The 10,979-nt window shown below is 41.3% G+C and overlaps 1 non-coding gene across 1 annotated transcript; it reads right to left on the minus strand.

Annotated features, from left to right (window-relative positions):
* Positions 1-10,632: 10,632 nt before the first annotated feature.
* Positions 10,633-10,706, minus strand: TRNAG-CCC (transfer RNA glycine (anticodon CCC)). The gene has a single exon. It is a non-coding gene; the product is annotated as a tRNA-Gly (tRNA).
* Between the last annotated feature and the right edge of the window lie 273 nt (positions 10,707-10,979).

The raw sequence follows: 10,979 nt of genomic DNA on the forward strand, positions 1-10,979 counted from the left end.
GGGGATCATCCTCACCCAGGGATTGAACCCAGTCTCCCACATTGCAGGCAGACACTTTACCATCTGAGCCACCTAGGAAGCCCTTCAGTTCAGTTCAGTTCAGTTCAGTTGTGTCCGACTCTTTGCGACCCCATGAATTGCAGAACGCCAGGCCTCCCTGTCCATCACCAACTCCCGGAGTTCACTCAAACTCACATCCATTGAGTCAGTGATGCCATCCAGCCATATCATCCTCTGTCATCATCCCCTTCTCCTACTGCCCCCAATCCCTCCCAGCATCAGAGTCTTTTTCAATAAGTCAACTCTTCGCATGAGGTGGCCAAAGTATTGGAGTTTCAGCTTTAACATCATTCCTTCCAAAGAACACCCTTGCTGCTGCTAAGTCGCTTCAGTCGTGTCCGACTTTGTGCGACTCCATAGACAGCAGCCCACCAGGCTCCCCCATCCCTGGGATTCTCCAGGCAAGAACACTTGAGTTGGTTGCCATTTCCTTCTCCAATGCATGAAAGTGAAAAGTGAAAGGGAAGTCGCTCAGTCGTGTCTGACTCTAGCGACCCCACGGACTGCAGCCAACCAGGCTCCTCCATCCATGGGATTTTCCAGGCAAGAGTACTGGAGTGGGGTGCCATTGCCTTCTCCGAAGAACACCCTTATTAGTTACCTATTTTATATTTAGTAGTGTATGTTGGGGCTTCCTTGGTGACTCGGTGATAAAGAATACAGCTGGCAATGCAGGAGACTCCAGTTCGATTCCTGGGTCGGGAAGATCCCACATGCCACTGAGCAACTGAGCCCATGCACCACAGGTACTGAGCCTGTGTGCCTAAAGCCTGTGCTCTGCAAGGGAAGCCACTGCAGTGAGGAGCCCACGCTCACCACAACTAGAGAAGCCTACACGCAACAAAGAAGACCCAGCACAGACTAAATAAATAAAATTCCACTTCTGATCCTTTAGTGTATAAAGGATAAAGGTTTGCTAGGCATATTTTATATGCCTAAAATATTTGCACCATGGGCTCAAATGTAGAAACAATCCATGAGCAAGTTCTTAGTCCAGTTTAAATGAGGGCTTTTTTTTTTTTTTTAATTGGAGGCTAATTACTTTACAATATTGTGGTGGTTTTCGCCATACACTCACATGAATCAGCCATGGGTGTACATATGTTCCCCATCCTGACCCTTCCTTCCACCTCCCTCCCCATCTCATCTCTCAGGATCATCCCAGTACACCAGCCTTGAGCACCCTGTCTCATGCATCGAACTTGGACTGGCGACCTGTTTCACATATTTTATTATTCATGTTTCAATACTATTCTCTCAAATCATCCCACCCTCGCCTTCTCCCACAGAGTCCAAAAGTCTGTTCTTTACATCTGTGTCTCTTTTGCTGTCTTGCATATAGGGTCATCATTACCATCTTTCTAAATTCTATATATGTGCATTAATATACTGTATTGGTGTTTTTGTTTCTGACTTACTTCAGTCTGTATAATAGGCTCCAGTTTCATCCACCTCATTAGAAGTGATTCAGGAGGGAGGAGCTAAGATGGCGGAGGAGTAGGACAGGGAGAACACTTTCTCGCCCACAAATTCATCAAAAGAACATTTAAACACCGAGTAAATTCCACAAAACAACTTCTGAATGCCGGCAGAGGACATCAGGCACCCAGAAAAGCAACCCATTGTCTTTGAAAGGAGGTAGGAAAAAATATATAAGACAAAAAAAGAGACAAAAGAGGGAGGGACTGAGCTCCTTCCTGGGAAGGAAGTCTTAAAAAGAGAGAAGTTTCCAAACACCAGGAAACCTTCTCACTGCCGAATCTATGCCGAGCCTTGGAAGCACAGAGGCCAACATAACAGGGAGGAAAAATAAATGAACAATTAAAACCCACAGATTACGAGCCCTATGGTAACTCCCCCAGCGGAGAAGCAGCGCAGACGCCTGCACACGCCACTAGCAAGCGGGGGCTGGGCAGGGAGGCGCGGCGCCGGCTGCATCGCTTAGAGTAAGGATCTGGCCTGAATACACTGAGCGCTATCTGAGCGAAATAATTTGGGCTAGCAAACCAGACTGTGGGATATCTACCACGCGAAAAGCCAGCCCTAACCTAAGACACCGCCAGGCCCGCGCACGGAACAAAGGACTGTACAGAGATAGCCAGCTGCAGACCGTCCCCCTCTGGTGACAGGCAGCCAGAGCCAGAAGGGGGCAATCACAGCCCCAGAGAGACATTATCTACAAAACTGAAAGCAGGTTTCTTTGCTAACTAAGACTTCTTGGGGTTCTGGACGGTCAACATCCGCCTGAGAAGGTGCGCTGGTTGTACACCTAGATAACCGAGGGGCGGGGAGGCGATAAGTCGCAGCAATCATGCTCGCCAAACACCTCATCACCTGAGCTGCTTGGACCTGGGAAGGGCACAAAACGCAGGCCTAACCAAGTCTGCGCCTCTGAGGACTACCCGAGTGCCCGAACCTGAGCGGCTTAGACCTGGGAGGTGCAAGCAGCCCAGAGCCAGCTGTGGATGGTTCCCGGTGGAGCAACCTAGAGCTTGAGCCGTGTGGGCGGGGAGGCTACACGGGCATGAGTGGGGGTAGGCCCAGTGTGGCTGAGGCACTGCGAGCACACGCCAGTGTTATTTGTTTGCAGCGTCCCTCCCTCCCCTCAGCGTGACTGAACAAGTGAGCCTAAAAAATAAAAAAAAAAAAGTGTCCACCACTGTCCCCTTTGTGTCAGGGCAGAAACCAGACACTGAAGAGACCAGCAAACAGAAGAAGCTATAACAGAGGGAACCGCCTTGGAAGCTACAGGCAATAGATTAAAACCCTGTGGTTAGTACTGAATACATAGGAAGGGGCCTATAGATCTTGAGAAATATAAGTTGGACCAAGGAACTAGCCGAAAATGAACTGACCCCACAATACCCAAAACAAAACCAGAGAAAGTCCTAGATGTATTTTTACTATTTTTACAATCATTCTTTCTTTCTTTTTTTTTTTAATTAAAAAAAAAATTTTAAGTCCTCTATTATTCCTTTAATTTTCACTTTTATAACCTACTATTAATTTGCAAAAAAAAAAAGACCCTATTTTTTTTAAAGCAAACTTTATATATATATTTTCTAAAATTTTTGTGACCTTGTTTTTTTTTATTTTTTTCTTTAACATTGTATTTTTGAAATTCCAATCTCTACTCTAGATTTTTAATTTTAGCTTTTTGGTATTTGTTATCAATTTTGTACCTATATATATATTTTTTAATAATTTTTGTGACTTTTTTTCTCTCTCTTTCTTTCTCTTCTTCTTTTATATAACATTGTATATCTGAAATTCCAAACTCTACTCTAGGTTTTTAATTTATGCTTTTTAGTATTTGTTATCAGTTTTGTACCTATATTTTCTTTATAATTTTTGTGACTTGGTTTGTTTTTGTTTGTTTGTTTGTTTGTTTGTTTCTCTCTTTCTTTTTCTTCTTTTTTTTTTTAACATTGTATTTTTGAAATTCCAGACTCTACTCTAGATTTTTAACTTTTGCATTTTGGTATTTGTTATCAATTTTGTACTCGTATTTTCTTTATAATTTTTGCGACTTTGTTTTTTTTTTTTTTCCTTTCTTTTCCTTCTTCTTTTCTTTAACATTGTATTTGTGAAATTCCAAACTCTACTCTAGATTTTTAATTTTTGCTTTTATGTATTTGTTACCAATTTTGTACCTTTAAGAACCCAATCTTCAGTACCCATTTTTCACTAGGGAGCAAGATTACTGGCTTGACTGCTCTCTCTCCCTTTGGACTCTCCTTTTTCTCCACCAGGTCACCTGTGTCTCCTCCTTAACCCCTCTCTACTCTACCCAACTTTGGGAATTTCTGTGTGTTCCAGACAGCGGAGAACACTTAGGGAACTAATTACTGGCTGGATCTGTCTCCCTCATTTTCATTCCCCCTTTTATCCTCCTGGCCACCTCTGTCTCCTTCCTCCTTCTTCTCTTCTCTGTATAACTCTGTGAACTGGACCACAACTGAGTGGTCCAGTTGTGGAGTGCACATAAGGAAGTGATTACTGGCTAGCCCGCTCTCTCCTCTATTGATTCCACCTCTTCTCATTCGGGTAACCTCTAACTCCCTCCTCCCTCTTCTCTTCTCCATGTAACGCTGTGCACCTCTCTGGGTGACCCTCATGGTGGAGAAACTTTTCATCTTTAATGTAGATGTTTTATCAATGGTGCTGTATAGAAGGAGAAGTTTTGAAACTACTGTAAAAATAAGACTGATAACTGGAAGCAGGAGGCTCAAGTCCAAACCCTAACTCCAGGAAACTCCTGACTCCAGGGAACATTAATTGACAGAAGCTCATCAAACGCCTCCATACCTACACTGAAACCAAGCACCACACAAGGGCCAACAAGTTCCAGGGCAAGACATACCAAGCAAATTCTCCAGCAACACAGGAACACAGCCCTGAGCTCCAAGATACAGGCTGCCCAAAGTCACCCCAAAACCATAGACATCTCATAACTCATTACTGGACACTTCATTGCACTCCAGAGAGAAGAAATCCAGCTCCACCCACCAGAACACCGACACAAGCTTCCCTAACCAAGAAACCTTGACAAGCCACCTGTACAAACCCACACACAGTGAGGAAACGCCACAATAAAGAGAACTCCACAAATCGCCAGAATACAGAAAAGACACCCCAAACTCAGCAATTTAAACAAGCTGAAGAGACAAAGGAATACCCAGCAGTAAAGGAACAGGATAAATGCCCACCAAACCAAACAAAAGAGGAAGAGATAGGGAATCTACCTGATAAAGAATTCCGAATAATGATAGTGAAATTGATCCAAAATCTTGAAATCAAAATGGAATCACAAATCAATAGCCTGGAGACAAGGATTGAGAAGACGCAAGAAAGGCTTAACAAAGACCTAGAAGAAATAAAAAAGAGTCAATATATAATGAATAATGCAATAAATGAAATAAAAAACACTCTGGAGGCAACAAATAGTAGAATAACAGAGGCAGAAGATAGGATTAGTGAATTAGAAGATAGAATGGTAGAAATGAATGAATCAGAGAGTAAAAAAGAAAAACAAATTAAAAGAAATGAGGACAATCTCAGAGACCTCCAGGACAATATTAGATGCTACAACATTCGAATCATAGGGGTCCCAGAAGAAGAAGACAAAAATAAAGACCATGAGAAAATACTTGAGGAGATAATAGTTGAAAACTTCCCTAAAATGGGGAATGAAATAATCACTCAAGTCCAAGAAATGCAGAGAGTCCCAAACAGGATAAACCCAAGGAAAAACACCCCAAGACACATATTAATCAAATTAACAAAGATCAAACACAAAGAACAAATTAAAAGCAGCAAGGGAAAAACAACAAATAACACACAAGGGAATTCCCATAAGGATAACAGCTGACCTTTCAATAGAAACTCTTCAAGCCAGGAGGGAATGGCAAGACATACTTAAAGTGATGAAAGAAAATAACCTACAGCCCAGATTATTGTACCCAGCAAGGATCTCATTCAAATATGAAGGAGAAATCAAAAGCTTTACAGACAAGCAAAAGCTGAGAGAATTCAGCACCACCAAACCAACTCTCCAACAAATACTAAAGGATATTCCCTAGACAGGAAACACAAAAACGGTGTATAAATTCAAACCCAAAACAATAAAGTAAATGGCAACCACTTTCTCACACCATACACAAAAATAAACTCAAAATGGATTAAAGATCTAAACTTAAGACCAGAAACTATAAAACTCCTAGAGGAGAACATAGGCAAAAGACTCTCCGACATACATCACAGCAGGATCCTCTATGACCCACCTCCCAGAATATTGGAAATAAAAGCAAAAATAAACAAATGGGACCTAATTAAACTTAAAAGCTTCTGCACAACAAAGGAAACGATAAGCAAGGTGAAAAGACAGCCTTCAGAATGGGAGAAAATAATAGCAAATGAAGCAACTGACAAACAACTAATCTCAAAAATATACAAGCAACTCCTACAGCTCAATTCCAGAAAAATAAATGACCCAATCAAAAAATGGGCCAAAGAACTAAACAGACATTTCTCCAAAGAAGACATACAGATGGCTAACAAACACATGAAAAGATGCTCAACATCACTCATTATCAGAGAAATGCAAATCAAAACCACTATGAGGTACCATTTTATGCCAGTCAGAATGGCTGTGATCCAAAAGTCTACAAGTAATAAATGCTGGAGAGGGTGTGGAGAAAAGGGAACCCTCTTACACTGTTGGTGGGAATGCAAACTAGTACAGCCACTATGGAGAACAGTGTGGAGATTCCTTAAAAAACTGGAAATAGAACTGCCTTATGATCCAGCAATCCCACTGCTGGGCATATACACTGAGGAAACCAGAATTGAAAGAGACATGTGTACCCCAATGTTCATCACAGCACTGTTTATAATAGCCAGGACATGGAAGCAACCTAGATGTGCATCAGCAGATGAATGGATAAGAAAGCTTTGGTACATATACACAATGGAGTATTACTCAGCCATTAAAAAGAATACATTGGAATCAGTTCTAATGAGGTGGATGAAACTGGAGCCTATTATACAGAGTGAAGTAAGCCAGAAAGAAAAACATCAATACAGTATACTAATGCATATATATGGAATTTAGAAAGATGGTAACAATAACCCTGTATACGAGACAGCCAAAGAGACACTGATGTATAGAACAGTCTTTTGGACTCTGTGGGAGAGGGAGAGGGTGGGATGATTTGGGAGAATGGCATTGAAATATGTATAATATCATATATGAAACGAATTGCCAGTCCAGGTTCGAGGCACGATACTGGATGCTTGGGGCTGGTGCACAGGGACGACCCAGAGGGATCATATGGGGAGGGAGGAGGGAGGAGGGTTCAGGATGGGGAACACATGTATGCCTGTGGTGGATTCATTTCAATATATGGCAGAACCAATACAATATTGTAAAGTTTAAAAATAAAATTAAAAAAAATAGAACTAATTCAACGCATTCTTTTTAATAGTTGAGTAATATTCCATTGTGTATATGTACCACAGCTGTCTTATCCATTCATCTGCCAATGGACATCTAGGTTGCTTCCATGTTCTGGCTATTGTAAACAGTGCTGTGATGAACATTGAGACACGTGTGTCTCTTTCACTTCTGGTTTCCTTGGTGTGTATGCCCAGCAGTGGGATTGCTGTGTAAATGAGGGCTTTTGTTTGTTTGTTTTTTGTTTGTTTTTTAAGATATTTTAAAAAATTGAATCTTTTTTTCAATTGTTATGTTAGTTTCAGGTGTAGAGAGCAAAGTGATTCAGTGATATATGTATTTTTCTTTTTCAGATTCTTTTCCCTTATAGATTATTATAAAATACTGAGTGCAATTCCCTGTGCTATACACTAGGTCCTTGTTGTTTATCTATTTTATATTTGGTAATATGTATAAGTTGATTCCAACTTCCTAATTTATCCCTCCTCCCTCTTTTCCTTTTTGATAATCATAAATTTGTTTTCTATGTCTTTGAGTCTCTTTCTCTTTGTAAACAAGTTTATTTGCATCTTAAAAAAAAATTCCACATATAAGCGATATTATATGCTATTTGTTTTTCTCTGTCTGGCTTACTTCATTTAGTATGATAATCCCTATGTCCATCCATGGTGTTTCAAATGGCGTTATTTCATTCTTTTTAATGGCTGAGTGATATTCCTTTGTGTTTATACACCCTATTTTCTTTATCCACTCATCAGGTAATGCACATTTAGGTTGTTTCCATATCTTAGCTACTGTAAATAGTGCTGCTGTGAACACTGGGATGCATGTATCTTTCCAAATTGTAGTTTTCTCTGGATATGTGCCCCGGAGTGGCATTGTAGGATCATATGGTATTAATTGCTCTGTTTTTAGTTTTCTTAAGGGAACTGCATCCTGTTCTGAATAGCGGCTGAACCAGTTTACATTCCCATAAACAATGAAGGAGGATTCCCTTTTCTCCACACCCTCTCTACCATTGATTATTTGTAGAATTTTTGATAATGGCCACTCTGACCAGGGTAAGGTGATATCTCACTAGTCTTGATTTGCATTTCTCTGATAATTAGTGATGTTGAGCAGTTTTTCCTGAGCCTGTAGGCCACCTGTATACTTTCTTTGAAGAAATGTCTATTTGAATCTTCTGCATAATTTTTGATTGGGTTGCTTGAACTTCTGGTATTGAGTTGTATGAGCTGTTTGTATATTTTGGAGATTAATTCTTTGTCAGTTGCATCACTTGCCAAATATTTTCTCCCATTCTGTAGGTTGTCCTTCGTATAGAAGAAATATTTTTGTTTAATGGCATGGCCACAAGCCCCTCTCACAGTGTAAGTTTGTTGGGGCTTTAGGCTATGTAGTATCAGGCTGGCTTCTGGAGGAAATGGAGATGACAGGATTAGCCTGACTCTCAGAAGAACTGGAGACTAAAGCTCAGCCACACAGACAGATCCTAAAGGACCTCAAGTAAAACACTCTGGGCACTAGGGCTTGGGTGAACCTCCTTGATGGCAGTACTCCTAGAGTTGTCAGGTATCAATGTCAAGAAAATGACATACCATCATTTTATGGGGAAAAGAAAACTGGAGCTCCAATTTGACTATTTTTTTTCTGAACTCTGACCCATGCAACTTCCATTGACTGATGTTATTTTTTTTAGTCGCTTTGTCATGTCCAACTCTTTGTGACCCCAAGGACTACACCCCAGCAGGCTCCTCTGTCCGTGTTCTCTAGGCAAGAATACTGGAGTGGGTTGCCATTCCCTTCTCCAGGACATCTTCCAAAAACAGGGATCAAACCCAGGTCTCCTGCATTGCAGGCAAATCCCTTACCACCTGATCCACCAGGGAATGGTGTAATCAAGCATTACACTGAGTGGACCAGATCTCAGTGAGTGCTGAGTCCTTCTAGAGAATTACTGAAACTGAGTGTGATTTTGGGAACCCCCACACTTGCAGTTAGTGTCAAAAACAGGCGTGGCCTGACTGATGTTTCACTGTTAAACTTCTCAGTTGCACTGAAAACTCTTACAGGGGAAATGGATAGTGGGCTTTGTTAAGATTATGTGTTTGCCTGTTGGAAAATGAAAAGCAGTGATTTTGCCCCCTAAAGTTCATGTCTCATCATTCACTGTATAACCAATGAGTGCTCCTTAATGAAATTCAGCAAAAGTATGTACAAAGACCTCTGGTAACCATTCACTACTGCTGAATGGAGAAAGCAGCCCTGGCTATAGTTAAAAGAATAGCAGAGGACTTTCCTGGTGTCCAGTGGTTTAGACTCCATCTGTCAATGCAGGGTTTGATCCCTGGTCCAGAAAGATTCCACATGCCATGGAACAAGTAAGCCTGTGTGCCACCCCACTCAAGACCATGGGCCTAGAGCCTATGCTCTGGAAGAATAGAAACTACCACAAGGAGAAGCACACACACCAGAACTAGAGAGTAGCCTCCATTCACCACAACTAGAGAAAGGCCATGTGCATCAATGAAGACCCAGTGCAACCAAAAATACATTTAAAAAAAATGAATAGTTGATACTGTCTGCTAAACTATCTGATCCTGCTGATTTCATTTGTGATGGGCACTTTTATAAATATCACTCTGTCTTCTGTGGATAATTCTCTGTTTGCACTTCATATCAGTGTTGGGAATCTGTATGGATAAATACAATATCCTAGAAAATGTCTATTATCACCATTTCCAAATTAATATTCATTTACACAAATTTGTACAAATTAGTTCAATAATTTCTTTTTTTAACTTTTTATTTTATATTGGAGTATAGCCAATTAATGGGGCTTCCCAAGTGGCACTGGTGGTAAAGAACCTGCCTGCCAATGCAGGAGATTTGGGTTCAATCCCTAAGTCAGGAAGATTCCATGGAGGAGGGCATGGCAACTCACTTCAGTATTCTTGACTGGAGAATCCCATGGACCAAGGAGCCTGACAGGGTAAAGTCCATAGGGTTGTAAAGAATCAGACACAACTGAAGCGACTTAGCACACACATAACCAATTAACAGTGTTCGATTCAGATGAACAGTGAAGGGACTCAGCCATACATATGCATGTGTCCAATCTAACAGAAGAGTGACTTCTAATGTAAACTATTGACATGTTCTTCCTTTTACATTTCAGTTTAGTTCAGTGCTCAGTAATGTCCAATACTTTGCAACCCCATTGACTGCAGCACGTCAGGCCTCCCTGTCCATCACCAACTCCCGGAGTTTATCCAACTCATGTCCATTGAGTTGGTGATGCCATCTAACCATCTCATCCGTTGTCATCCCCTTTCCTCCCACCTTCAATCTTTCCTAGCATCAGGGTCTTTTCAAATGAGTCAGTTCTTCACATCAGGTGGCCAACGTATTGGAGTTTCAACTTCAGCATCAGTCCTTCCAATGAATATTCAGGACTGATTTCCTTTAGGATGGACTGGTTGAATCTTCTTGCAGTCCAAGGGACTTTCAAGACTCTTCTCCAACATCACAATTCAAAAGCGTCAATTCTTTGGCGCTCAACTTTCTTTATAGTCCAACTCTGCAGGCTAATTCTTAGCCTGTGACTTGGGGTCTAGTTCCCCAACCAGGGGATCGAACCTAGACTCCCTGCATTGGGAGTGCAGAGTCTTAACCACTGGACCACCAGGGAAGTCCACAGACAGCTGTTTCTTTGGTATACAGGAAAATTAGCAGCTCCAGAGAAGACTAGCTGGGGAGAGAAATTTCATAGATTCAGAATGAAAGTTAAGCCTGAGAAATTCTCTGGTCCTCAACCAATATTAGGAGAAGTGTCCTGAGATATAGTGGAAAACAGTCCAAAATTTACATTAGGAAAAATCAACTGAGGGCGCCAGTAAGCATGCCAAGCTCTCCTCTACCCTGTATGTTGATGCCATTCCTTAAAACCTATCTTGCAATACAA

This window comes from Bos javanicus, chromosome 18 (assembly GCF_032452875.1).
Source record: "Bos javanicus breed banteng chromosome 18, ARS-OSU_banteng_1.0, whole genome shotgun sequence".
NCBI classification, from domain to species: Eukaryota; Metazoa; Chordata; class Mammalia; order Artiodactyla; family Bovidae; genus Bos; species Bos javanicus.